Below are 27,598 nucleotides of genomic sequence, written 5' to 3'. Positions count from 1 at the left end.
CTGGAAATGTAACGAGTGCGATGGTTTCTGGGGCTTGAAATGAACAATTTCGTGTAACTTCTCTCACAGAAGTTCACTTTTTAGTTTGTTCCTCGTTCCTTCAATCACACAGTTCCTGAGTCGACCAGCAGGTGTCGCCATTTACCCACTCATCACCTGCGCCTCTCTCGCCGGAGCTCCGCACACACGCTCCAAGTGATGAACCTTTCATAGAGGCCAAATGGAGAAACTCCCTCCTATCTCCTCCTCTTCTTCCTCCTCCTCCTCCTCCTCCTCCTCCTCCTCTTTCCTCCGCTCCTGCCGTCCGTCCTCACGCTCCCCCACCTCCATCTCCCGTGCAGGACTCAAGCAGCTCGCGCTCCCAGTAATGGATGAAGAGCTCTGAGCCCTTCCAGTGCCTCAACCGGGACTGAAGAGCTCCATCAAACTCTCGCGCGCTCTCTCTCTCTCCTCCTCCTCCTCCTCCTCCTCCTCCGCCGCCGCGGGAACTTTTTGGAGGCGGCGCGCGCACGCGCTGCAACTTTGGCGAGGCGCGAGCGCGACACTTGGGCGGGCGCGTGCGGCTCTCTCCCTCTCTCCGCTCCACAGAAGAACAAGAAGAAGGAGAAGGAAAAGTCTTTTGGACAGAAACAGGCGCCTTCCGGCGCGAGTGATGCTTTTCTCGGGAACGTTGTCGCGCAGAGGAGATGATGGTGAGCCTCTGACACGGCCGGAGCTTTTGGTCCTCACCATGGAGCGCAAATGAGAGGCTTATCTACGCGGGTGTGCTAACAGCTCAGCGACAGGTAAGCGCGCGCGCACGTGCACGGGATGAGTTGGAGGGACGTTGCTGGAGATGCATGCGCGGTGTGCGGATCAGGCAGGGTGACTGCTTGCACCTTTCTGCTCAGCTTGAGTGAAATTGCCTAGACGTGTTTAGATGTCTTGACCTGATGCGCCTGGATCCACTGTGGTGGGACAAAGTGAACATTTTTGGGAGCTTAATAGTGATCTCAGTTCATTAGTGCAGGAGGCAGCACGGAGGCACTGCACCTCTACCTCCACCTCCAGAGATGGAGAGCAAATTTTTAATGCAGCTGCGTTACACACTTACTGCACATTCCCGGCTCTGTGAGAGACTGTGGAGATGGCTGTCTAAGCTAAGAGGACTGGCAGTGATAATGAAGGTGGAGGTAGTGATCAAAGGTGGTCACAGAAACTGGGATGGTGATGAAGGTGGATGTAGTGATTAAAGGTGGTCACAGAAACTGGGATGGTGATGAAGGTGGATGTAGTGATTAAAGGTGGTCACAGAAACTGGGATGGTGATGAAGGTGGAGGTAGTGATTAAAGGGCATCTACAGGAATTAGGATGGTGAAGAGGGTGGAGGCAGTGATTAAGGTTGCCCACAGGAACTGGGATGGTGATAAAAGTGGAGGCAGTGATTAAGGATGCCCACAGGAATTCGGATGGTGAAGAAGGTGGAGGCAGTGATTAAGGGTGCCTACGGCAATTAGAATGGCAAAGAAGGTGGAGGTAGGGATTAAGGGTGCCCACAGGAATTTGGATAGCGAAGGAGGTGGAAGCAATGATTTAGGGTCCTACAGGAATTGGAATGGCGAAGAAAGTGAAGGTAGTGATTAAGGGTCCTACAGGAATTCGGATGGTGAAGAAGGTGGAGGCAGCTTTAAATGAGCATACAGAAATTGGGATGGAGAAGAAGGTGGAGGCAGTGATTAAGAATGGTTACAGGAATTAGAATGGTAAAGAAGGTGGAGGAAGAAATTAAGGATGCCCACAAGAATTCTGTATAAGGTTGGCTACAGGAATTAGGATGGCGATTAAGCTGGAGGCAGCGATTATGTAAAAGGGTGGCCACAGGAATTGAGATGGTATTGAAGGTGGAGGCAGTAATTAAGGGTACCTATAGGAATTGGGATTGTGAAGAAGGTGGAGACAGTGATTGAGGGTGCCTACAAGAATTGGCATGATGAAGAAGGTGGAGGCAGTAATTAAAGATGCCCACAGGAATTAGAATGGTCATGAAACTGGAGGCAGTGTTTATGTAAAAGGGTGGCCACAGGAATTAGGATGGTGACGAAGGTGGAGGCACTAATTCAGATTAAGGGTTGTCACAGGAATTAGGATGGTAATGAAGGTGGAGGCAGCAATTCAGATTAAGGGTTGTCACAGGAATTAGGATGGTGATGAAGGTGGAGGCAGAGTTTGGATGGGTACTGTTGAGTATGGGTGGTGATGATGATGTAATCACATGTAAACATTATTTAGCAAGGAATACAGATCAGTGTATCCCCACACGTAGGCTGAAGAACCGTTACATTGAGTGAGGGTTCTTAAGGGTTCTTCTGCGATAATCTAAACAACCCATTTGATGCCTTACTGAAGGAGTATATGACTAGTCAGGAACAGTCACTTAATCAGTGGGCCTGAAGGCCTTAGGACAAATGGAACATCTCTTTCCAAAGCTCAAAACCCAACACCAATCACGAGCACAGAAAAAGAACTGACCAAGCAGTGCTGACCAAGGTACTGGGTTCATTGTGTTAAAATAAAAAAAGATAGAAAGAAAGACAGAAAGAAAGAAGACCCACAATAAAGAGTACGTAGAGGTGACATCTGCTTTAATCTTGTCAGAAGAGTCAGGCATGGCTTCGCTTTCTCCATGAACTTCTTGCTCCTGCTCTAACCCCCCCTCCTCCACGCTTTCATCTGCCCTTCATCTTCCTTTTTTCCGAGCCTCTTGTGCGGTCAGCTGTTTTTTTCCGCAATTAGTGCCATCATCTTGTTTCATCTGGTGGAAGAGCGGCGGGAATAACCTTACGGCGCTGATACTATTCGCCCTTGATTAATTGCAGTCCCAAGACAGCGGGGCGAAAGGTGCTGTACATCTTCTCTTTCACACCCTGTGACAAGTGACCCATTACAGTGTTTTATAGATCGCCGTCAGCAGCCCTTGAAAACGGCTGCGGGCCCTGCTGGCCGATGATTTTATTGTGCCGTGTTATTTGTGGGAATTGCTGACGGCTTAGAGCAAAAGGCCGCCACAGGATCCTTTCTTTTCTTTCTTTTTTTTTGAACAATACAGTGGATCGTTGAGTAGGGCTTAGGTGGCCATCTCTGAACGAACACGCAGAGATGGGGTTCCCCAGTCCACATTGTGTTTTCAGGGTCATGCTGTTAAATAATGACTCTGTGGAATTGATAATGAGTCTAAGGGGGGTTGTGTGCTCACAATCTGTAGGATGTCCTATAGTGCATAATCTGTAGGATGTCCTATAGTGCATAATCCGTAAAATGTCCTAAAGTGCATAATCTGTGTGATGTCCCAAAGTCCAAAATCTGTGAGATGTCCTAGAGTGCATAATCTGTAGGATGTCCTATAGTGCAAAATCTGTAGGATGCCCTATAGTGCATAATATGTGTGATGTCCTACAGTGCATAATCTGTGTGATGTTCAATAGTACATTATATGTAGAAAGTCCTATAGTGCATAATCTGTGAGATGTCCTATAGTGCATAATCTGTGAGATATCCTAAAGTGCATAATATGTGTGATGTCCCATAGTGCATAATATGTGTGATGTCCTACAGTGCATAATCTGTGAGATGTTCTATACTTTAGTGCATAATCTGTGAGATGTCATATAGTGCATAATCTGTAGGATGTCCTATAGTGCATCATTTGTAGGATGCCCTAGAGTGCATAATCTGTGTGATGTCCTATAGTGCATAATATGTGTGATGTCCCATAGTGCATAATCTGTAGAATGTCCTATAGTGCATAATATGTGTGATGTCCCATAGTGCATAATCTGTAGAATGTCCTATAGTGCATAATCTGTGAGATATCGTAAAGTGCATAATCTGTGTGATGGTCTTTACTTTAGTGCATAATATGTGAGATGTCCTAAAGTGCATAATCTGTGTGATGTCCTGAAAATTTATTTTTTTTAGTAATAACATACAACATTGCACCATATGTCCAAACATCCTTTCCAATTAGTGAACTTAAGGGTTGAACAGTACCCATTTTATGTAAATGACAGTCGTTCAGAGTGGTTTGATGATGATGCTGAGTTGTCCACAGCTGAGGTGATAGGAGTTTTAGGGCATTTTTACACTTGTCCTGAGTCCGCACCCTGGACAAATTCTGGGCTTGCTTGGGAGAGGGGCTCGTGATTGCTGGTTTGCTTTTACATAGAAGAATTCCATATGTACTTTGGATCGATTGCGCAATTTCAAACTTTCATGTGCACATTTTTAGAAAATAGTAAGGCCTAGGTTCATCCATTCATTGATTTTAATATTTTCCTTGGATACAAATGCTCAGGTGGCGAAGAACAGCGCTTTTCTGTAGTCATGCCATTTCACCATGCTGGAACACCTGCAAACATGGAGCCATTATCACAGGAGAGTGTTTTTAGCCATGCAAGCGATAAGTCAAAGCAGTCATGTGAAAGAATTTACCAATCACGCAGCCCCACACGTAGCACTAGGATCGGATAGCTCCCACACCTGCAGCAGACTGCACCAGAGTCCGCTTGATTTGAACCTCAGACCATCAATGTTGGGAGGACCTGGTGAGATTGGTGCTCTGGATCGCTACCGGGCACGAAAACAGCTTTCACACTTGTCCAAATGTACTGTACACATGGGATCGGAAAAAAGGTGTTATGTGAAAATGCCCCTAGTTTCTAAAAGTTACAACACAAAGTTATTACATGGAATGCTGGTAAATGCACTGCCTGATGTCTGAGACCTTGTTTCCCCTGTAAACCCTCTTGATTTTAGAAGAACAGTGAGCAGAAATGGCCCAAAATGACATGGAATGCAATCGTTTTACTGTAATGAACATTAAAGTTAAGCCCAGTCTCTCCTTCCCTTGTAAAGGTACTGTTTCAGGTATACAGGGCTTGGTTATAATAGTGAAATTCATTCATCTGGGCATGACGAACCCTTTTAAACTGTGAGAGATCTGTATGTAGGCCCACATCTCAATTCCTCAGTCTAATAATTACATAACTTGCATATTAGTTACTGGATAATTCATAGTAGCTACTGAATAATACATATTAAAATTGATAAATGGACAAGGAGCCGGCAGTTTGAGGGGCTAATTCATGCCTTGTGTGTAGTTAATGTATTAAACGTGCAGATCCGGTTTAATGAGTGGTGCTTTTCTCCAGATAAGCTAAAGCCATTAATTCTAGTGTGATAATTTCTCATTTCTCAGACACGGCCTCAGATAAGTGTAGGAGCTGAGTGAGATACACTGACCTTTAGTGGCTGGGTAAAGCACAAGGTGTATATATGGCAGGGTAATACGTGGGAGGACCTCCTCCGCTGGCCTGCCAAGACAGGTCAATGCAGCAGCCGTTAACAGTAATGAGATGACAAGTGACTTTTTACAGCCGTTTACACTGGTAATGGAACAAGACTTAACATTTGCTTTTAAGGTTCAGGTGCATTCGGAAAAGACTAATGAGGGCCATCTGCAGATTGAGCATATCTGCACCGTGTGTAGTGCTTGGCTCTCAGCTAGCATTATAGAATGACACGTGTGAACGGAAACTTCCTTGAATCAGGTGTTGCTGCTGTTGGTTGGTTGCTGTAATTTTAGCTCTGCTAGCTTCCCTTGTTAAGTTGCGCCGCTTCTCCGGTTTGGGTCCAGCTTTCAGTGCGTAGGCAGATTGTGGATCAAAGCTCAGGGCAACTTTGGCTTGCAGCGAGCGTAGCCTAGGATTACTTTACATGCATGAGATGGCAGATGATTTATTGCAGAGGTGAGAGGAGACGAAGCGGAGGTGCGCGAGGCACATCCAGCTTGTTTTGTTTCTGGCAGAACAGCAGAGCATTGGTGTCCTTACCCTTTAGCCTGCTATTGAATTTGAGATGCGGTAATTCAGGGATATGGCTTTGCATGCTTGTGTCAGTGCGCGAGACCCAAGCTGGATGGATTCGCCATTGACTTTGAGGCTCCGAACTATAGTTAGGCCTCTCTCCAATTTTGGACCGTCACTGTGTCAAATTGAGATCAGTGCAGCCTGTGCGGTTCTGGATCTGAAAGCAGCACACAAAAGTGTTGCAGTGCTGTTGCAAAGGAAAAAGAAAGCCTCCTCTGTTCTGTGGAGATGCGTTCATTTTCACACTGACGTCACAGACAGTGCTGCAAAGCCAGCGTAGAGGTGAGGTTTCTCCTGAGTAGAGTTGACGTATAGGTGTGGAGCAGTATGAGTGTTTAAAAAAGAGAATGAATCAGACGAATGAATCTCCATCCTTTAACCTGTAAAATCTAGCTTTAAAGAGTACACGCTCACACAGTGTATTTTGTCCTGTGGGGTAGTGGAGTGTTTGAGAAGTTTCAGCATGACCATTTATGTCAATGTTTATCTTAAGTGAAGTGCTTTAATTAATAATTTAAAAAATCATAAATAACAGCAGTTTTTAATGAAAAAAAAAACAAAAAACATTCAGATTGGTATGAACTGATATGTCGTTTAGATCCCAGTTTTAAATTACAGCAATACTGACCCATTAAATCCTAAAACGCTTGTTTGTGTAGGAGATTATGGCAGATTATGTCCATTAAAGATGACATATAGCCCTTTTCCCACATGTTTACAGTTTCAGGGGTCTTAAGTGTAATGTAGTTATATCTGTGACACGCTTTGGTCAGAATACTATGAGGGTCAAGCACCACAGCACCTCTTTCACCCTGTCTAAACAGTTCAGGATGCCTGAGACCGCGTTCATTTTTGAACATGTTTCCGTCCACACACAGACAAAAATGCTTACGTGAGCACGCTAGCCCTGTATGTGGCGATAGCTCCTTATAAAGAGAGACATCCGAACACCACGAAGAAGGAAGAAAATACAGAGGTTTAATCCCAAGTTACACACTACTCCCTGTGTAGTGTACTATGCAAGTCATGAAATTTCAGATTCTAAATCTAAATAGAGCATCATTGATCTGTAATACAACAGCATTTACATTTATTCTGAAGTATTCATTCCAATTCTGAAGTATTGTGCTAACTGTGTGGAGACGTTGTAGTTTTATGACTTATGTAGTTCACTAAATAGGGGGTATGGTAAGTTTTTCGCCGTTCACATGACGAAACTGAAAATGAGTTGTCAAGAATCTGCACCTTGGAAGGCTACGTTATCAAAAATTTATGGACGGGAGGACAAAATCCTCTGTTTGTAAACACATATGTGAGGCCGAATCCTTAATTAATGCTTCCCCCAAACCTTTGCCACAACAAGGAGTTAAATAAATCTCTCACAAACATTTTGAGATTTAAAATGTTTACCATGTATACACTTTTGTTATTAGGCTAGTGCTAATAACAAAATGTTGGTACATAAATGGTTGCTTATAATCAAAATGCATTTGAAAGTTTATTTTAGTTTTCTCTTAATAAGAGGTTCTCACACATCTGTAACTGTGACCTAGATCTTTAAAAACTGTGGTGAAGCAAGAAAAACAGATCTCCTGGTAAAAATTGGAGTTTTTTTTTTTTTTTGCGAATTTATCAGCGTTCGGAGCGACAGAATCCAGGACTGCAGCCAACAAATTATGGCTCCTCAGGGTACATCACATTCCCAATGCTGCTCAAACTGCCACAGACTTCTCCAAAAAACTGCTATGCTAAAAACAAGAATACTCACCATACTTCCAGAACGGGAAGCAAGAAGGACCGTGAATGACAGCTCTATTCTCCCACTGGCAGTCGAATGTGAGTCAGCTGAAGCTAAAGCTAGCACAGTGCATCAAGCTAAGACTGGAGAATCTAGTAGAGTTCCCGAAACTTTACAGAGCTGAACTACTGCAAAGTCTGAACCAGATGCATGAGCACAATGCAAAGCTACAGGTTGCTGTGTTATTGTCTTCCACACTATTAGCTCAGAAAGTTAATCCTTATGCTATAAAGACCCACCGAACCAGCACCATTTAGGGCAATAAGCCAGCCCCAGCTGGTCCCTTTGGTCCCTTTGGTGAACCAGTTAGCACACAGGTTTTTACCCACTGTAGCTGGGATGTTGCCATAAAATTAAACTTTATCCACTTAGCTCCTCTGTCCTCTGAGGTTGGGGGGCGATGTAGCGATTTGCACCTGTCTGTGCAGCCTACAATAGAGCTTAACTCTATTAGCTTCAACTTAATGCTTGTCTGTCTGGTGCTTGCGAGAAAGAAATGGTGCACCAGCTGCACTGACATATTAGTATCGGGAGATGCTCAGGTGGGGGGGTGTAATTCTAAAGTGTCCCCCTGTGCCAAATATGCAGCATGTCGAATGGCATGTTTTCAAACATAGGAAATATGGGCAAAAATATTGGGACTCCTTCACATTTCACCTACAGAGACTTTTCTTACATCCCATTGGAAACCCAAAGACATTAATATGAAGGTGGTCCTCTTTCGGCAGCAGATTTGGATGCTACTATGGTTCCTAAGTGCCTCCACTTATCTCATAGTTGATGGTGGAATATCTATGAGGGAAGAAATTTCACCAACTGACTTGCAGTTGCAATGGTGGCATCCTATTTTAGTACCACACTGGAATTCATTCTTTCACTGGATGCTTGATTTTATACACCTGTGGCAATGTGACTGAATGGAACACCTGAATTCCTGAAAGTGTTTTGTCCCAATAGGTCAAAAAAATGACTGGGTTGTTTTATTTCACAGTTGCAGGTTGGTAAGCACTCCAGATACCCAGGTGCATGTGCCCAAGCACGGTTGTCTTTAATGTAACAGTGTCAGGTTACCATTACTGGTAATTGTCATGACAGATGTGACAGTTTTTAAAATATCTATTAATGTACATAATCTGTCATGACATCTTAGGACATTAAATTACATCTATTATGACATGTTTATGACATAGTTATGCCAGTGTTGTGCAGCCAGATGCAACACTAGTTATAGGCCTACACATCACGTGCCATAAGCTTTGAGAATCCTTTACATTTACATTTACTGCATTTAGCTGACGCTCTTATCCAGAGCGACTTACAAGGGTACTCATATTACAGAGGTGGGCCAGTGTAGTGTTAGGAGTCCTGCCCAAGGACTCTTATTGGTGTAGCACAGCATAGTCACCCAGATTGGGAATCTCCTAGACTAGAGGCACAAGCTGTGGTAGAAGTAACAAAAAAAGCTGTGAGTAAAGAGGTAAACGTCTGATCTGGGGCCATTCAGTTCCAAGTCGGAACTGCTTTATGAACAAAAACAAAACCTCTCCCTGATCCGAAGACATCGTCTCAGATGCATGTGGGCAACATCGGGAAGCAGCGTGCAGCTCGGAGTATGCAAATTGCATCCGCAGTGCTTCTGTTACACTTAACGATGGATGTCGCGCAACCCAAAATAACGTGTCCGAACCTGGTGGGTGTAGCGGTTGCCAATTGCGCGAGCCGTGACAGCCCATAAGAGCAGGGGCTTATCCTTTTCTCAGCGTGGAACAAACAACAACAGAGGCTCCCCAACATTACAATATGCGCTTGAATACAGCAGCATGAGCCATCTGGATGAGAGTGGCGGAGTGAGGCGACACGCTAGCTTCTGCCTTTCAAAACTGATGAAGCTTTATGGCAGCCCAGCAGTTTTAGCTAACCCAAATCACAGCTGGAGGCTGACCGATATATTGGATCGTGGACGATAGTGGGCAGGGTTTTAGCTCTTCAGAAAGCATCACGTCTACATTTTTGAAGATGAGTGTTAGAGAGTATGCTCCTTGGCAGAACAAAGAGCACAGGCTGTTCTCTTTAAGAGCAGGTTCAGATTCAGAATGCAGATGAGTGGCCTTGGATCATGTCTTGATTCCCTTTATAGAGATCTGCAGAAATTCACTTAATCTTTATTATGGCACGTTCAATCTGAGGCTTTCAGGCTTGTTTTAGAGCCTACACCATATTTCAGCCTACAGTTCAGTTGATTTGATCTGGTTTATTTAGGCCCTTGTCAATGAGGATTAGTGCTGCGACAATTTATCGAAGTCAAATAGTCAAATTGTCATTGATGACATTGATTATGAAGATTGATTATGTAAAGGTTATGTGCTGATCAGGGGCATTATTAGACCCAATTAGACCCAGTAAATGTTGTTGTGCCCTACTAAAATTCCTGCTGTAAAAAGTATTTTTTTCCTGGATTGTTGAACAGGACAACAGGACACGGAACTACTGCTAGTATTTCCCATAATGTCTTTCGAAAGCTTGAGAAGCTAATGGTTTTTGATGATAGATTTTTGAGCGGAGGGAATTAATAATGTGACATTGTAATGTGATAATGTAATAATATTATAATAATATAATATATGTTATCTAACTAACAACTGATGATGCAAATACAATAATAATTTATAATAAGTATAATTAGAACAAGTAGTAAAATTACATTTTATCAACATATTATTTTTATTATTATTATTATAAACTAATATAATAATGTATACTTAGATGCAAGAAGTTGTAAGTATAGCTAATAGTGCTTTACAAGGTTGTTTCAGTGCCACAGTTGTATGATTGGATGGTTATCTCACCATATATCAGTTTCCACTGTTTCTAAACCAGTGGTCGACTCAAGGTAAAACACTTAAACACCTTCTTAACATTTTGGTGCATGCCAGGAGTGTGAAGCTCGGGGTGCCAGTAGATTGGTCCTATAGGGCTATGGATATCAAACACTTGAGAAAAAGCCATTATTGGCCTTAAATAAGCAAAACAACAACTTAACAAACGGCTCTTTCTGAGCTCAGACATCCTGAACAAAGTGATATGTATACAATTTGAGTTCCTTTCTAGCAGCTAGTTGTTGCATATTTATACTGTACACACTCATAGCTATTTACATCGAACATTACCACCACTGACAGGTGAAGCGGAAAACACTGATCTTCATCTACAGTGGCATCTGTCAAGGGCTTGATATACTTGGCAGCAAGTAAACAGTCAGTTCTTGAAGGTGATGTGTTAAAAGCAGGAAAAATGGCCAAGCAGAAGGATCTGAGCCACTTTGACAAGGGCCAAACTGATGGCTAGATGACTGGGTCATAACATCTTCAAAACATCAGGCAGGTCTTATGTTACATCAGATCATTACCTACCTGAAGTAGTCCAACAGAGGACTGTAGTGAAATGTAGCCAATGAGAGTCCAGTTCGGGTGTTGTGTTATGCGCATTTGCGGGAGAGTCGATATAGACCCTGTGCAGTTGCATCCCAGAGAGTGAGCTTCGTGTAATGACTCTGTCAAGTAATAAGTAAACCCAGTTTCCTTTCTAAAGTCACGGTGTGTTTATTGTGAACCCAAGACAAGGACAACTGGAGAACTGAAGACAGGGTCAATGGCACCAAAGGCTCATTGATGCAACCCTTGGAGGCCCCACCTCACAACTTACTGGATTTAAAGGACCTCCTGCTAATGTCTTGATGTCAATCGTCTTCAGAGGTCTTGTGGAGTCGAAAGGTCATATCAGTTGTAGAGGCATACCTATTCAGTATTAGGTAGCTGATGCTACTGTGATGGCTGATCGGTGTATCTTATAATGACAGCAGAGTTTCATTGGGCTGTGATGAATATTTTCAGAAATACCAAATAAGTTACTGCTTGAATTTGCTCAATTTTGTAATTTAAGTTTTTTGTTTATCAGCTCACAGCAATTACATTTTCCAAAGAACCACTGACTAAAATGACACAGCGGCCAACAAATGTCTAAAAAAAAACTGAAAATGAATAAATACATTAGGCTACTGTGTACAGTTGCAAATCAACTGTGGTAGGAGATTACATTTTTTTTGGTTGTTTCATGCCCAGGGGTGTATGAAAGCATTTTGCTAGGGCTGCCCCCTGAAAGTTGACAAGCTGAATTATCTGTCTGAAACGCATCAGTCGACTGAGAATCTTCAAGTCGAGTAGACGTTTGTTTAATTGTGATAGTATGCATTACTATAACAAGATGAAACCGACAGAAGCTTAGACGCTTAGATGCACAGGAATCATTTTTCAAAATTAAATTATATAAATCTAAATAACCTGAGATGTTATTGAGAGAGATGGTTGCTAAATTAGACTAGCTCAAATCACATCTCAGAAGAAGTCTAAAGTATTGCAGCAATTAAGACTTTTGAAAGACAATCCTGATAAAGTTAAATGCAAACTTTGTAGTTATGTAGATAGGCAGCCTTTCTGTTCTTATCTGGCAGATTTACTGAACATATGACGCAGCAGATAAGTATATTTACAAGGCTAATTAAAGTTAAATTAATGCTTATTAAAGTGAAATAATAAATTAGGCTATAAGACTTTTATTTAGACAGAAATACATGTGTGCTGCCTGTCTTGTTATTCCAATAAATCCATATGGTAGCCTGGCATTATGTGTTGGCAATTCAGATAAACTGCAATTCAAGCCTTTTTTAGTTGCAGCTGTTTGTTATTCATTTTAAATGATCAAAAAATCTGTCCCCATGACTGTGCTCAAAATCATTGAAACTCATGCCAGTGGACTTTCTGATTGCCATACATAGTCGAATGAATGGCGGAATTTTCATATTAAACAGTCAAATCCAATTCGACTGACAGAATTCTGAGCTACATTTTGCAGTAGATCTCTCAAGAGATTCGCAATTCACCTCATAAGAGAATTGATTGTTTAAAGGACACAAATATTAATAGAAACTATTGTTCAGGGATAATAGTAGTTGAATGTGTTAAAGCAACGTTATGTAGCATTTGTACCTTAAAAAAAACCCCTTTAAAATTAGTTTATGCTCCACTGACGGAAAGGAACATTTCTCTGCTGTTGGTGCTCTGGGCTCGGCACGCTGCTAACTGCACTATGTAACTGGTAGAGCGGGCAGGACTTCAATTGCGTAACACTTTGTAACTTCATAAGTCATATTTGTGTGAAATCTAAGTACACATTTTTTCACAGTTCTGTATACCCCAGCTTGTCCAGAAATGCATGTCCTTTAGTGGTGGCTCAAGGTATGAATTACACTTCCCAACTGTAGAGGGAGCCTAGGAACAAAAAAATACCAATTCTTCATAATGCTGCTTTAAATTAGGAGCATGTGTGAGTGGAGATGCTGGTATTTTGTAACGTTTTCGGAAGCTTCTTGTGTTTTTTTTTAAATAGTTCCTTAATGCTATGATACTGTGAAACCATGATATTTTATACTTGGGGTTAAATACAGTAAAAACATTAAACCATCACGTCTTTGTAACCCCTTGTGACTTTATAAGACATGCGTTTATGCTAAAAGTGTTGAGGATGTTATGGCATTGTTTTGTTGCCTTCATTGATTACTCCATTAATCCCATAATAGTCAATTCATCAGTAAGCAAGAAGCATGTCTGGAAATAATTTGATGGGAATTTGATGACTCTGCATTATGTCAGAGTACAGTTGCTGGGATGTTGGACTTCTTTCCATACAGTGGAAATGTGGAACATCGCTGCGTACAGTGCCCTTATAATGAAGCAGTGCAAAACCGGACCAGAGAACTTTCCTTTTGTATGAAACCAACTCTGGTTCGAACATCGGCAAACAAACCATGAAATCCGACTCAACATTGATTGGATTTCTCAGCAAGCAGGATGGCTTTGTTAGTGGAGGGCTTTGGGAGTGGAAGCTTTTGCATAGATACATAATGCTGGAAAGATGTGAGGAGTGAGAAGCAGACAGGGAAAGTGAGAGTGAAAGAGAGAAAGCGAGGGAGAGGGGATGGAGAGAGGCTGAGGAAGAGGTAGGAGAGCCTCCAAGTTTTATAGATGCCATTTAAAAAAGCGTGCCAGAGTGGAGGGAGGCCGCAATGAACTGTAACCGAGACAAAACGGCAAGACAATAAACAAGCAAATTGGCTGCCTGGGAGCCTCGGCTAGCTCCGCCTTTCTCTCACGGGAGCGACAGACACTGCAAGTCTCTGTTTAGCATTTTTTCTTCTTCCATCTCCTCCACCTCTATGCCTCCTTCTTGCTGTTTTTCTGTTTTGTGCACAATGTCCAGTGTGATTGTGTAGACAGCAGGTACGTATACAGTACCATTACATTATTGTCACTCTTAACTCTTCTGTTGTCCACCTCACTGGCCTGTCTGCTTATGGCCTCTCTGCCCTGGGGCCCATCAGGCAGAGTTTATGTGGCATTGTGTGAATCGCTGTGTAAACACACAGTGAAATTGCTTGGGGGCGGATTTTTCTCTCACCACTCTATTTCACTCCCTCCGGACCTATTTTCAATATGCCACTCAAAAGAGCAAGCCATATTACCATAAGCCGACTCCATCCAGGAGGGCCATGCAGGACAATATTGCTCCCATTCTTAGCATGTATCAGCTGGATTCTGTCGTTTGGATTCAGACAAACATGGGATGTGAGCCTTGGTGTTTAATTGTCAGTAAGCCCAGCCGCCGAGCTGCCGCCGAGCTGTTTCTTCAGAATTGGTTCATTGTGTAGAATATGCTTTTATGGGTTTGTTCTGATATATAGGTATTATATGTAGGGTTTTGATATGATATATATATATATATATATATATATATATATACATGCAACACCTCATAAAACCACACAATAGGCAACATTGCTCTTGCAGATGTAAGAATGCTGATGTAACAAAGATCATTTCTCATAGTGGACTTAACTCTCTCTCTCTCTCTCTCTCTCTATATATATATATATATATATATATTTCATCTTTTGACTTTTTTCATTTACTTGATAAATGGGCTGAACATATTTTTGTTTTTAAAAAAGAGGACACTGGGGACAGATTATTTAGTCATTTAGGTTATTAAGGCTATTTGCTGGTTTTGCTAAATGAGTGGATGTTTATTAATGTACATTACCATACTGTAGTTGCCTGGTTTAAGAGATATTTCCACCTTCACACATACACACTGCCATGATCCTACAACATAGGCCTACTTGAAACCCCCCAGTGTTTGGATCAGATGTTTTTAAGATGAGGGTCGGCGCACATTCACCCAGGTGACTTTTGACTGGTACTATATATGTGTATTTTGATCACATACTTATTGTGTTTTAAATGCATATACAAACAATAATACATGATAAATGACAATTTAAGAGAGGACAAAAAAAAGGGGGAGGGGGAATCGGGGATTGACAAAGTTTTGGTTGACAAATTTCTCCTGGACGACCCCATCCAGCTTATAGATGTGTCCAATTCCATCATCAGCTCACCTGATTTACTATCATTAAGCAATGATTTACCAAACCAGGTGTTGGATGGGAACTATAAATAATACTGGACTTCAATGAGGAGAGTGTTGGAGATGTTTTAATTTACACAGTGGTGAAAAAAACACCAATTCTTATATGAATGTTATTGGTATTTATTCTAATATTATTATGTTTATTTGTTTATTTATTCATTCATTTATTTATTTATTTATTCTGTATTCTTTTAATATTATATACCTCTGAATATTATACACTTATGCTAAGTTAAGAAGGTTTGCTCCTTCCTGTTGCTGTTTTTGAGATGTGTTTTTTTTGTGCAACAGCAAAGATATGTAAAAGAAGTAATGCTAATCATTCAAACTGAATATTAGGGTGGTCATTATTCACAGTCCTTGCTTTCTGTTTCCGTGTTTTCCAGGCTTACCCTGTTTTATTTTATATAGAGTTTGAGCAGAGAGACCCTTAAAGCTACATACTTGACTGTGTGCCAGTAAAACCCTGTATTAATCATCCTTTATTCTTTCTTCAGGGCAACCTGACAGCACAGAGTAGGCAGAAAATATTGAGCAACAAAATGTGCTTTCCAAGATTTTCAGTTCGAAGCAGCTCAGAACTGTTTATTGTACATAAGCGTGTAAAATTAAGATTCCTTTTACATCCTCATAAAAGATCCAATGGAAGCATGAAGAAGTGTGATTCTGTGATTTTGTTTTTTACAGAACTGAAGTTATGGCATTCAGACCTACAGCACTACTTTCTGCCTGAGAATCAGACAGGATGAGCTCCAGCTGGTCAGCATGCTGGATCTCACTTTTTGACAGAACGGTGTAGTTATGCAATAATTTATACACTGTAATAGGGCACGACAATCACTGCCCCACTGTAACAGTCAGGCAACTGGCACAGAAATGGCAGTGTGTGTGTGTGTGTGTGTGTGTGTGTGTGTGTGTGTGTGTGTGTGTGTGTGTGAACAACCCTGAGTGAGCTGCTGGAGGACTGGACATTGCCCTGAACTCATCGTTACCCTAAGACACTCTAAGACACACCTAAGACCTTCTCCATTTTGCAATAACTGTACTCTCATTTACACTGTCCAACTTACAGAAAATCTCTTCATTGAAGACAATATATATTATATTACAATATATTGTTTAACTAGGTTTATATACCTAAAGCCCTTTGGTCAGGGTTATATTGTAGGATGTCGGGTAATGATATTTTACCCCAGGACATTAAGTCTGAAGAGTCAAAAATGACCTACCACTACGTTTAACAGCAGCGAAATCCCCCATAATGATGTTTTTTTAGCTTGAAGAATAGCTTTAATGACTTTTTGTAGAGTGACCCCATCATTAGGACAAGTAGAGTATACAGAATGTTAAGACTACACAAGGCCTGTAAATCTGTAATGGCAGATTCACACTAAATAAATAACAGAGACAGGACTTGCTTTTCGATTTACGAAACAGTGTCACACCTAAAAAGTTAATCGAACTTTTTGTACCTCATTCCTGAGAGTATAGGAGCTCCTCTGAGACGTCCTTTGGAAATGTGAATATTGTTGTAGAACGCATGAGGTTCTCCACATTAACCCCAGACTTGTACAACCTGCTTGATTTGTGCTGAATATTGCAGACTAACGGAACTCAATGTCAGCTGGAGCGCCTCCAAAGGATGTGACAGAATAATTACCAACCTGCCAGTTTACCCTGGATTAATATAATCTGCGGTTATTTTTTACAGCTCATTTTATAGAAGGTAAAAGGATCTGAAATCTTTACTAATGCAGGAGCATGTAGTCCGTTAATATGACTGACAAGATAGATTCAGATGAGACTCAAATCACAGAGATACACCGGTAATAAATACATCACACTCATCTTCCCTTGTAAAACTAATCCCATCTGAATAGGACTTAAAGGGGTCATAATTCATATATACTTGACCATTTTCCAAATAAACATTAGCCAGTCCTGTTGGTCGTCTGTAACCTGTAACATCTTCTGCTTCCATTACTTTGCCACAGTCTTTATCACTTTTGCATGAATGGGCAGTTTTAAATAATGTAGACTAAACGGGTTTGATGCCTCTAAATGAACTGCTGGGATTGGGAAAGATCATTTTAAATGGGGCCAAATAAATAGATAAATAAGTAACTCATTAACTGCTAGAATTGTATGTTGGTTTTTATTTAAATGTTGCAATAATTGTATACAGAAGTTTAACAGCGCTTTATTAACTGATACAATTGTCAGTTGTCACATTCAGATACACAGCTGATAAATTACAAATATTTTAGCACATGTGGGGGGGCATCAGGGGTGGAGATACTCAGAATCCTCAGAAAGCAACACCCTCCTGGCTGGTCTTCCTTTCTTGCAATCTGTCCCTTACGACTGATCCAGAACACGGCTGCTCGAGTTGTCTTAAATCTTTCTAAGTTCAGCGGTGTCACTATTTTACTGCACACTCTTCATTGGCTACTTGTGTATTCCTGCATGAGATTTAAAGCCCCTATGCTGGACTACTAAGCCAAATGCACCAGCTTCAAGTGTGTCTCGGGTTGATGCACCATGGACGAAAATCATCTCCTGTTTTGTATTTAGTTATCTACACTGACTTTTGTATTTGGCAGTATCTTAGCTTGGAGGTACTGTATCTTTGGACGTTTTCACTAAGCTAGGGCTATTTGGACACTGAAGCTCTGGATATGAGCATCTGCTAAATGCCATAAATGTGCTGTTTAACCAGTTAGGCTGTATTGCTGTAAGAAACAGTAAAGGTTATGCAGCAAATCTGTTTGTGCTATCGATGGTTTTCCCATGAGGAGAGCATTACCGCTCTTCGTCACGTTACCGCTCTTTTTTGCTGCCTTGCCTCTTTGCTACCTAGTTTTGCGCTGACCTCACAAAAGTGCAGCCAATGAGACAGCCAGTTAGGTATGATATGGCAAAAGCCTCTCGCTTCTTCTCCACATAACGATGACATATCAGTCCAATTTATTGTACACCTGGGAGACACGTTTTGCCAAACTGACTGGTTTTAAAACTTGTCACTACAGTGAGCACATGCTGGTGATGTAGTACCCCATAAATGCAGCAGTGAGCAAAGCAGCGATGTACGCCTTGCCCTGCGATGAGTGAAATGCAAAACGCTGATCATCTTCTAAGCAGTCCCATGGGCTCTCCTGTGAGTCAGCAATATTGACTGATTCGGTCAGCCAACCAATAAATTGGTCCAGACTTCACTTAAAGTACGCCATGCCTGTTTTTAGGGGAGAAAGAAAGAAACTAGGAAGGTAAGAAGGATAGACGGAGTTGCCTAGGTAATGTGGGATGCCCCTCAACTCGGATCAGATGGCCCACCACCTTTCCCCTTTCCCTGCTTGCCCACGTCTTGCTGCGTAGTCTCATTATGCTCTGTGTACCGTGCGGCTGTTTGACTGCCTTCAGTCTTCGGTCTCGATGCCTGAACTCTGCTCAGCCGCTATGGCTTCCTGTTCTCTCCCCATCTGATTCCTCAGAGACGCAGGGCAGCACAAGACTTTCTATTGGCTTTTCCACTGCCGCCGCCACCGCACTGCACCGTGGGAGCGTGGCCTTTTTCTTTCTCTCTGAAAGTGGGTGTCACATTGCTCGCTTGTCCTCTCCTGAAAAGCGAGAGCAGCGCTTGTGATTTTCTTTCTCTTTGCCCTTCTCATTCTTGCGCTGACTCTCACTCTCTCTCTTTCTCCTGGACTGTGTTTCTGCATCTCACTCACTTTTGTCAGCCTCCTTTCCCTGCAACCATTAAGGCACAATTTCAGACCGCAATTACAGGCTGTGGCAGCGCGGCGTTATTTATTCATTTTTTGCCGCTTGTTATTTTTTCGTCAGGGTGGCACGGGGGCAGAGCGGCGTTGCTCTGATTGTAATTAGGGGACTAAGAGGCAATAAAGAGCGCAATTAAGCTAAAGGTTTCCGCGCCCACGATCAGCAGCAGAGGGCCGGCCTCCGAGTCCGAGGCAGAAACGGGGTGGGTGGGGTGTGAATGGGAAAAAAAAAACTTGACAGATTGAAAAGAGTGCCTGTGGCAGTTTTTGACCCTCTCATGTCTAATAAATAAGCTGACAGAGGAAGAGGCGAAATCTCCCCACCCGCTTCTCCTCTCCATACCACCTGCCAGCGCTCTTTTTTCCTCTGACCTAACAGAGAGTCTTCAATGTACTCATTGTCAGATGATTCTTTGAAAGAGCTGCGAGGACTTCAAAGGAGGCCCGTCATCAAAAAGAGAGGCAGCCCCCGCATGTCGATAAATTCATTGTACAGAAGCTCGTCTTGGGCCTTGATCTGCGCTCCAACACTGGAATATGAAACGGATATGGAGATAGTTTCGTTATCTCCCCTTGCTTTAGGGATCCGGACTGACTTTGGGTACAGGGCTTTTTGATGTAGGCGGCTTTGTCCTCTCTCTTATAGGCATGTAAATAGCGACATGCACAGATAAGAATAGACGTACTGTAGATGAGGCAAAATCAGAAGGCACCGTGACGCAGGCGGATAGTGCTTGGGTTTGCCTTGCGCCAAAGCTGTTCAATTCCAACAGACGATCCAGTATCCATTTGGAACTGGTTGTGGGATTCTGCTTTATGGCTACAGCTTTCATTCTTTGAGAGGAAGTGAAAGAGTGCCCTGAAACTCCATCTGTCAACTCATCTCTCTTTTTCTCTCCTCCATGTAAAACAGAATTGTGAAAATTAGGCTGAGGAGTTCACATTTACCATATGCACAGAACAGGCTGCCTTCGGCCTCCTTAAAAATCTGCTCACTGTATTTCTTTTAAACATGCAAACTGTTAGTCTTGCTTATAAACCACAGGGGTGGCTGCTTTCGAGGTGCTGTCAGTTCTGCGAGCCTGTGTAGAATTGTGGGTCCGGTAAGGGAAGAAGAAGCTGAGCTTCTGCTCTGAGGCTCTGCATAAGTGGAGGGGACTAATTTCTCTTGGGCTTTGGTCTTGCACCAAGGGTGTGAGTGGAAAAACGAGGAAAGGAGAGAGAGACAGAGATTGGAGAAAGAGGAGAGGAGAGAGAGGATGAGCTTTGCTCTAATTCTCCCAGGAATAGGGGTAGCCATCCACATCACAAAAATTCGCCATGCTACCCTCCATGCCTCGTCTCCTTCTCTATCGCCCCCTCTCTTTCCCAGCTCTCACTCTCCATCCTCTGTTTCTCACTCATCCTCCCTCTATCTCTCTCTCTCTCTCTCTCTCTCTCAGTGACCTCTCTTTCTCTCTATTCTATTTCCTATTTGATAGGGAGTGGGGTTTGATAAAGAATGGTATTTGCTACAGGGTTTGGTTTGATGGGAGGTGTGGTTTGATAGGGAGTGGGGCTTTATGGGGAGTGGGGTTTGGTTGAGAGTTGGTTTGGTAGGGAGTGGGGTTGGGTAGGGAGTGGGGTTTGGTTCAAGTCAAGTCAAGTGGGTTTCATTGTCATTTCAACTACATACAGAGTACACAGTGAAACGAAACAACGTTCCTCCAGGACCATGGTGCAACATAGACAGTGCATACAAGACACAAGTGAAACACAAACAAGTGCGGACAGACAACACAACACAATACAGACCAGAGAATAATAAATAATTGCCGGTAGTGTGCAAATTCTGCAATGTGTAATAAATAGAGTCCAGTAAGGTAGTAAAGTTATTAGTGCAAATGCTTGTGCAAAAAATGCTTCCCATGTTATCTGGGGTAAATGGTTGGAGAGAGAGAGAGAGGGAGAGTGTACATGTACCAGAAAGATATAAGTTCAGAAGTTGAGTGGTGTTGAGGAGTCTGATGGCTTGGGGGAAGAAGCTGTTGCAGAGTCTGGTCGTGTTGGACCGGATGCTGCGGTACCTTCTTCCTGATGGCAGGAGGGAGAACAGGAGGGAGAACAGTTTGGTATTGAATGGGGTTGGGTAGGGAATCCACCAACTTTAGTTGGTTTGGTAGGAAATGGGGTCTGGTAGAGAGTGGGGTTTGGTAGGGTGTTTGGTTTAATTGGGGTTTGGATTGATGGAAGTGGGGTTTGATAGGGAGTGGGATTTGATAGAGAGTTGGTTTGGTAGGGAGAGGGGTTTGGTAGAGAGTGGGGTTTGGTGGGGTGTTTGGTTTAATTGGGGTTTGGATTGATGGAAGCGGGGTTTGATGGGAGAGTGGTTTGATGGAAGGTGTGGTTTGATAAGTGGTACATGTGGTTTGATAGGGGGTGAGTGGTATTTAAGGTGTGTGGAGTTTGATGGGGTGGGAGAGGTCACTCACTGAGAGGTGAGAGATGCTGTATTGCTTTCGCCAAGAAATATTTTGACTTTTTCAGATGAAGTTGGAATTTCAGGATTTGGGTGGATGTTTTCTGGTGGAAGTTTCTCATATTATGTTGTATTTGCCATCGTTTCTCTCCCCCTCCTCAGCTGCTGTCTGGCAGACTGATCTGTGTTTACTTCTTTGCTTCAGAAGAATCATGAACGGCTACAAACGTGTCCCCTCTCTCTCTCTCTCTCGCTCTCTCTCTCTCTCTTTCGCGGTAGGAAAGCCGACCCTGATGTTTTTTCTCTCTCCTGTATTTCCACTTTCTCAGTACGTGTCAGGCGAGAGGAAAAGACCTGTCAATCAACTCTAGAGCGCACACGCACAAGCGCACGCAAAGCGCATTTCTAGCTGCACGCCTTAACATCCCAAATTCAACTGTCACTGATCGGCAGGGTCCATAGACAGGCGATCAGCAGACGTGGTGGAGGTGCTCATTTTAAACCTAGTGACATCTTAAACGCAGGGCTTACTGCCTTTCACAGACAGAGGAGAGACAGACAATCCACACTCAGACTGCAATCCAGCTAAACGTGAATAAACCCCTTTTATCTCACCTTTCTAATCAGTTCTCTCCACGCCTCGGTTTGAGTTCAACAGGTTTTATTAATTTTCTACTTCGAGTCACAGGTTGAAGGTCTGGTGGACTCTCTCGCTCTCGTCTCTCATTTTGTTTGAACTTCTGTGTTCTCCTTCATTCTTAAATACCCACACAAGATTGTACTACTGCTGCTACTACTAATGACTGTTATTTCTTAGTATTTAAAATATTTTGATACTTATTTAAGTACTTTAATACCTATTTAAGTATTTTTATTATTGCAATTTTGACTTTTATTGCAGTTACACACACACACACACACACACACACATATATATATATATATATATATATATATATATATATATATATATATATATATAATAAAATAAAATAAAATAAAATAATTATGTTCAGGTCTAGATTTCATTGGCCGATTATCTTTTTAAAAAAAAATGTTACATATCAGTTTTCCGAAGCAGCAGCAATTTAACCATTAACAACAATAGAGGCATCGTAAAAAGAGGAGAGGGAGAGTCACTGTTTGAAATATGAATGATAATGATCTACATCATTAAAAAAATCTCGGCTCTTAACTAAGCAAACTGAAGCTCAGCTCAGTAAAAGTTAGGGTGTGTCCCAACTGCGAACTAATTAGTAATACTATCTAGTTTTTGAGCGTGTAGTATGTAGGATGGAATGTCAAAGTTGAGCATACTCAAAAATCTGCAATGCATACTAAGAACTGTGCGTTTCGGTGGACACTAGTGTCCCACAATGTATTGCGAAATGGAAAAAGGAAGGAGCTACTCAACTCTCAAAGATGCAAAAATCTTTTTTGCATCTTTGAGAGTTGAGTAGCTCCTTCCTTTTTCCATTTCGCAATACATTAAGTGCAGCAGCGACAGAGGCAGGAGAATGACGTATTTTGGCATATCAATGCGTCATCCCTTTACATTTAGTACGAGATGGATTAGTATGTTAATATTTTCAGCACTAACCTGCCAAGCCTGCGTGGTTAACATTAGTCTATAGTGTATACGGCATAGTATTAGTGTGTAGTACGCAACTGGGATTCGCCCTTAGACTTATTATCTTAATAGTCAAACTGTTTTCTGCTTATTGAAAACAAGACGATGATGGTAAATTCATTAAAAAATAAATGCATTAATTGGAGTGGGAGTCACAACAGGAGGATCTTTGTTACATCTTCTAAAAGACGTAACAGAGAAATTGATTTGCAAAATGACACCATGAGTAATGTATTTTACTCTGGTGCAGATATTATTAATTTATACTTAATTACAAAGTTCTTTTCCAGTGAAGAAACAGGTAGCCCCTTGGACTATTGGATTACAGGGCCCCCTCAGTAGAGATGTGCATGCACAGCATACAAATGCAGCACATCTGTCCTTAGCTGGCATTATCATCATCATAAAATCTTAATTATTAATCGGAATGATTATCATTATCATCATATTTATGATTACTATGATCATTTGCTGCCCCCTTTTCTCATTTATTATTGTTACTTTTGTTTACGTATCCATCCACCTGCCTTTCTGTTACGCCTGTAGACCAATTTTCCAAGTGTGCACAGTCCCCATGTCTGAAAGTACAAATAAAATTAGTCACAGAAGCGTTGTTTGCATTGCAGGGGAGGAATTCATCGCAATGAATGTGATGAACGGCGTACGCAGAGGTGTGTGGGTAAGAGAAAGGTGTCTGCTCCTTTACTACAGGACATCTTGCTTTTAATGGGCGCCGGGTGATGAGCGCTACGGACAAAAATTAGGCCATTAAATTGTACGAGCCGCATCAAATAGGCACTTAAAGGACTTAATAAGCAAAAGCTTTTCTGCAGCAAAGTTGGCTTCTTTTTTTACTGGAAGGTTCTGCCTGCGACCCACTTAGACCCTTTCATAATCACTGACATAATGGCCACGATTTTAGGGGCGCTCTGTGTCCTGCTGTGCATCGTCAAACACCCCTCGTTTCTCTTCTCTCCCTCTCTCTTTCTCTTGCGCTTTCTATTTCTTTCTTTTTCTCACTCACAGACTTGCATTTATTTCAACTTTGAAAGCATCGATCTTCATTTTTAATGCCTCTCCAACCCCAGTGTCTTTGGCCCACCGTGCAGACGGCAGGAGTGTATCTGTTGATGACAGGGAGAATGTGTGTGCGGACGGATGCTCAGCTCTGGCCTCTCATTAATGGAAGCCGGAGAACACACTGCTGCCCTAATGCACTCTCTTACCTTGTTCTCTCTCCTCCCTGCTCGCCCTCTGCCTCTGGATGATGGCAGAGCGCTGCTCCTCAGCGCAGGTGTGATGTCCGACAGCCGATTTCTCCACCTGTTTTTTTTGTCTCCCGCTCTCTTTCCTCTGTTTTTGCTCTTTTTTTCATCTTCTTGGGCCTCAGAGAGCACCGACCTTGCGAGATGGAGGGACGAGGTGGGAAGTATAGAGTGCAGTAAAAAAAAAAGCAGTAGAAAGCTGTTCCACTTGATTTTTAAAATATGAATATTATCCACTTTTATCTGTATTTTTCACATACATTCTTTCTTGGCTGTGGATTTAAAGGAGCCCAAGAATGTTACAATGCAATTACCTTGGCATAGTTCAATAATGAGGGTTCGGTACATGGAAGTGACAAACTGTGAACCGCAGGCACTGTTGTTCATCCTTCAAAAGAAAATCCAGCTCACCTAAAACAGGGCTGGAAAACAGGCCAATTCCAAAACCCAAAAACTCTTACATAACAATCAAAGACTTATTTCATGGATGCCCCCAACATGTATATACACCTTGCTCACTAGTCCTAGTCAAAGCTGGTAAAGTGTTAAAACGTGACAGCGACAGCGAATATGGTGTTGTTGATACTGGAGAGCGGCTCATCACTCCCAGACTCTGCTAGTTATGGGAATATGGGTTACTTTAGGAACCACGTTTAGTAAACGTGTCTGTAGAAAGGGAGCTTAAACTTAAAATGTGATGAAGCAAAAGCCTAAGGAAGCAAGCAGGAATTCACTAGGCTAAAAGCTAACGTGAGCCGATGCTAGCTTTTACCATCTCCTTTCTGCAACGTCTGCTTCCTGTAAAAAACAAACTAGATTACCTCAGCTGACGACCACACTGGAGTTAAACACACATCAGGGATCCGGTTGGGGCAAGGCTGAAAGCTAATTGGCTACAATCTCTTTTGGGAGGATAAAATGAGATGCAGTAACTCTATCCGGTAAGACTCTGAAATAATTCCAGTGTTTCTATTACAGTCTATATAACAGTTAAAACAATGCCATAAAGTCCAGGTTCCGTGAGCCTGTCGTAGTGTCGTAAATCAGCCAATAAAAGCAGAGCTTATATGCCCCCCCCAAAGCCCCCTGTGAACAGGAAATCAGTGTGTTTCATTCTCTTGCATAATAACAGGGTTGTAAATTGCATTTTTTGCCAATAAATGCATTCTTTAGCATCTTAAAAACAGCCTATAAAACTGATAAAGCTTTGGCCAATTAGGCTGTAAAGATATTATAAAGATATAAAAGTGGTGGCGGATAGTTTTTCTCTTGCTGTTCTTACTGTAGTTGTTGTTCTTCTACTTCATGATCTTCCTCGTTCTTCTTCTTCTTTTTCTTCTTCTTCCTCCAGACGGCTCTTTCAGCAGCTGTCCTGGTTTCTAGCTCTCCAGAGTCAGGGCCTATATTCGGCCCACAGCACACAAAGTGACGTGGAGCCTCTGGCGTCTCTCTCTTTCTCTCACATGCTCTCTCTCTCTCTGCCTCTCTCTCTTTCCCATCCCTCTCTCTCTCTCTCTCTCTCTCTCTCTCTCTCTCTCTCTCTCTCTCTCTCTCTCTCTCTTCCCCTCTCTCTCTCCTTCTCGCTCTCTTTTCTCTGCTTAATCACCAGTCAGCAGGGCGACGAAATACAAGGCAGTGCATGAAATGGAAAGGGGAGGGAGGGAGGACTTCACAGCGCAAACTTAAGTCGCTTCCCTGAACTGTGGCACACAGCCCTGTTAAACCTTCAAAGGCTTCAGTCATTATCATCGTTTGGTCGTACAGTTTAGATGTAGTTATCTGATTATGCATTTAATCTACATCATTAATTCTGCTAGGTATAAATGAGTTCTGAGGTCTGACCAGCTTTTTGAATGCAAGAAGCATCTACATCCAAGCCACATCCACAACCTTCACTGTCCACAAACTCACTAGAAGCAAGTCTCAACACTATATAATAAAAGGAGAACTCTCTGGTCTGATGAGTGAGAGTCTGGAAGGTCAGTGGCTTCAGGCAAGAAGCTATGCAGTATTTCATAGCGTGTCCTGTAATCCAAGTAATCTTAGAACCAGGCAAGTATTCTGTGAAGGTGTTTGTGGATGTTAGTCCTTGTAGACCCGTCTCGCTCCCTACTGGATCTGAAAAGGCCGGTAGTGTCAGGTTTGGCCTCTTAGCTGAAGCACTCAATAGCTTAGGATGAACAAACAAGAGGGAAGAAAGAAAGTTAGACCAGAAGACTCCAAAGGCAAGAGTGTAAGAAGGAAACCTGTAATCTTGGCAAACATTTTTAACAAGTTGATAAATAACCGTATTTGTTAGTTAAAGCATTTAGTGAAGGCCCGTAATCGGCCCAGGTCTTTCATCTAACATCTGAAGCCTCGCAGATCGAGCTGGGGTGGAAGGCCGAAAAGCCCTCTGCTTCACAACTTCTTCAGCCTGCTGCCATCAGGGAGGAGACTGCGGAGTCTCCAGGCTAGAACCAGTCAGGATGCTTAACTCTCTCCCTGCCCTGCTTCCCCTTCTCCTTCACCCTCTTAGAGAATAAACTAAAACATATGTGCCTTTCTGGCATATACCACAGTATATAATATATAATACATTATACAGTATATAGTGTACAGTATGCAGTGTATACTAGTGCAGTATACAGTGTAATGTATGCAGTATACATTGTATAGTATGCAATATATACTAGTGCAGTATACAATGTACAAAATATACTGGAACAGTGCACAGTATATACTGGTGCAGTATGTAGTATACAATGTACAATGTATACTGGTACATTGTGCTGTATATACTGCATTATGCAGTATATAGTGTACAGTATCCAATAAATACTAGTGCAGTATACAATATACATTGTACAATATATACTGGTACAGTGCGCAGTATATACTGGTGCAGTATGTAGTATACAGTGTACAGTATATACTGGTACAGTGTGCAGTATATACTGGTGCAGTATGCAGTATACAGTGTACAGTATACACTGGTACAGTGTGCAGTATATACTGGTACAGTATGTAGTATACAGTGTACAGTATATACACATATAGTGAGCAGTATGGTAAGGAGTGCTGTATATAGTGCACAGAATGCCATTAGAGCACAGTTTTAAACTACATTCAAAATCACATCTATACACAAGAGTGTGATCCAGTTTGGTGTGCAATATGTGAACATCTGCTGTACATAATAAACAGTTTAATATTATTTTATGAATACATGAGTTATAAATG

At 42.2% G+C, this 27,598-nt stretch overlaps 1 protein-coding gene across 1 annotated transcript in view; it reads left to right on the top strand.

Annotated features, from left to right (window-relative positions):
• The first annotated feature begins 296 nt into the window (after positions 1–296).
• The window catches only part of tafa3a (TAFA chemokine like family member 3a), a 126,557-nt gene continuing 99,255 nt past the window's right edge, over positions 297–27,598 (top strand). Inside the window, exon 1 of the mRNA XM_072683139.1 lies at positions 297–785. The gene's annotated coding sequence lies outside the window, so the exon portion shown is untranslated. The remainder of the gene's footprint in view (positions 786–27,598) is intronic.

Source organism: Salminus brasiliensis, chromosome 7 (assembly GCF_030463535.1).
Source record: "Salminus brasiliensis chromosome 7, fSalBra1.hap2, whole genome shotgun sequence".
NCBI lineage: Eukaryota > Metazoa > Chordata > Actinopteri > Characiformes > Bryconidae > Salminus > Salminus brasiliensis.
This window is presented reverse-complemented; position numbering and strand designations above follow the sequence as displayed.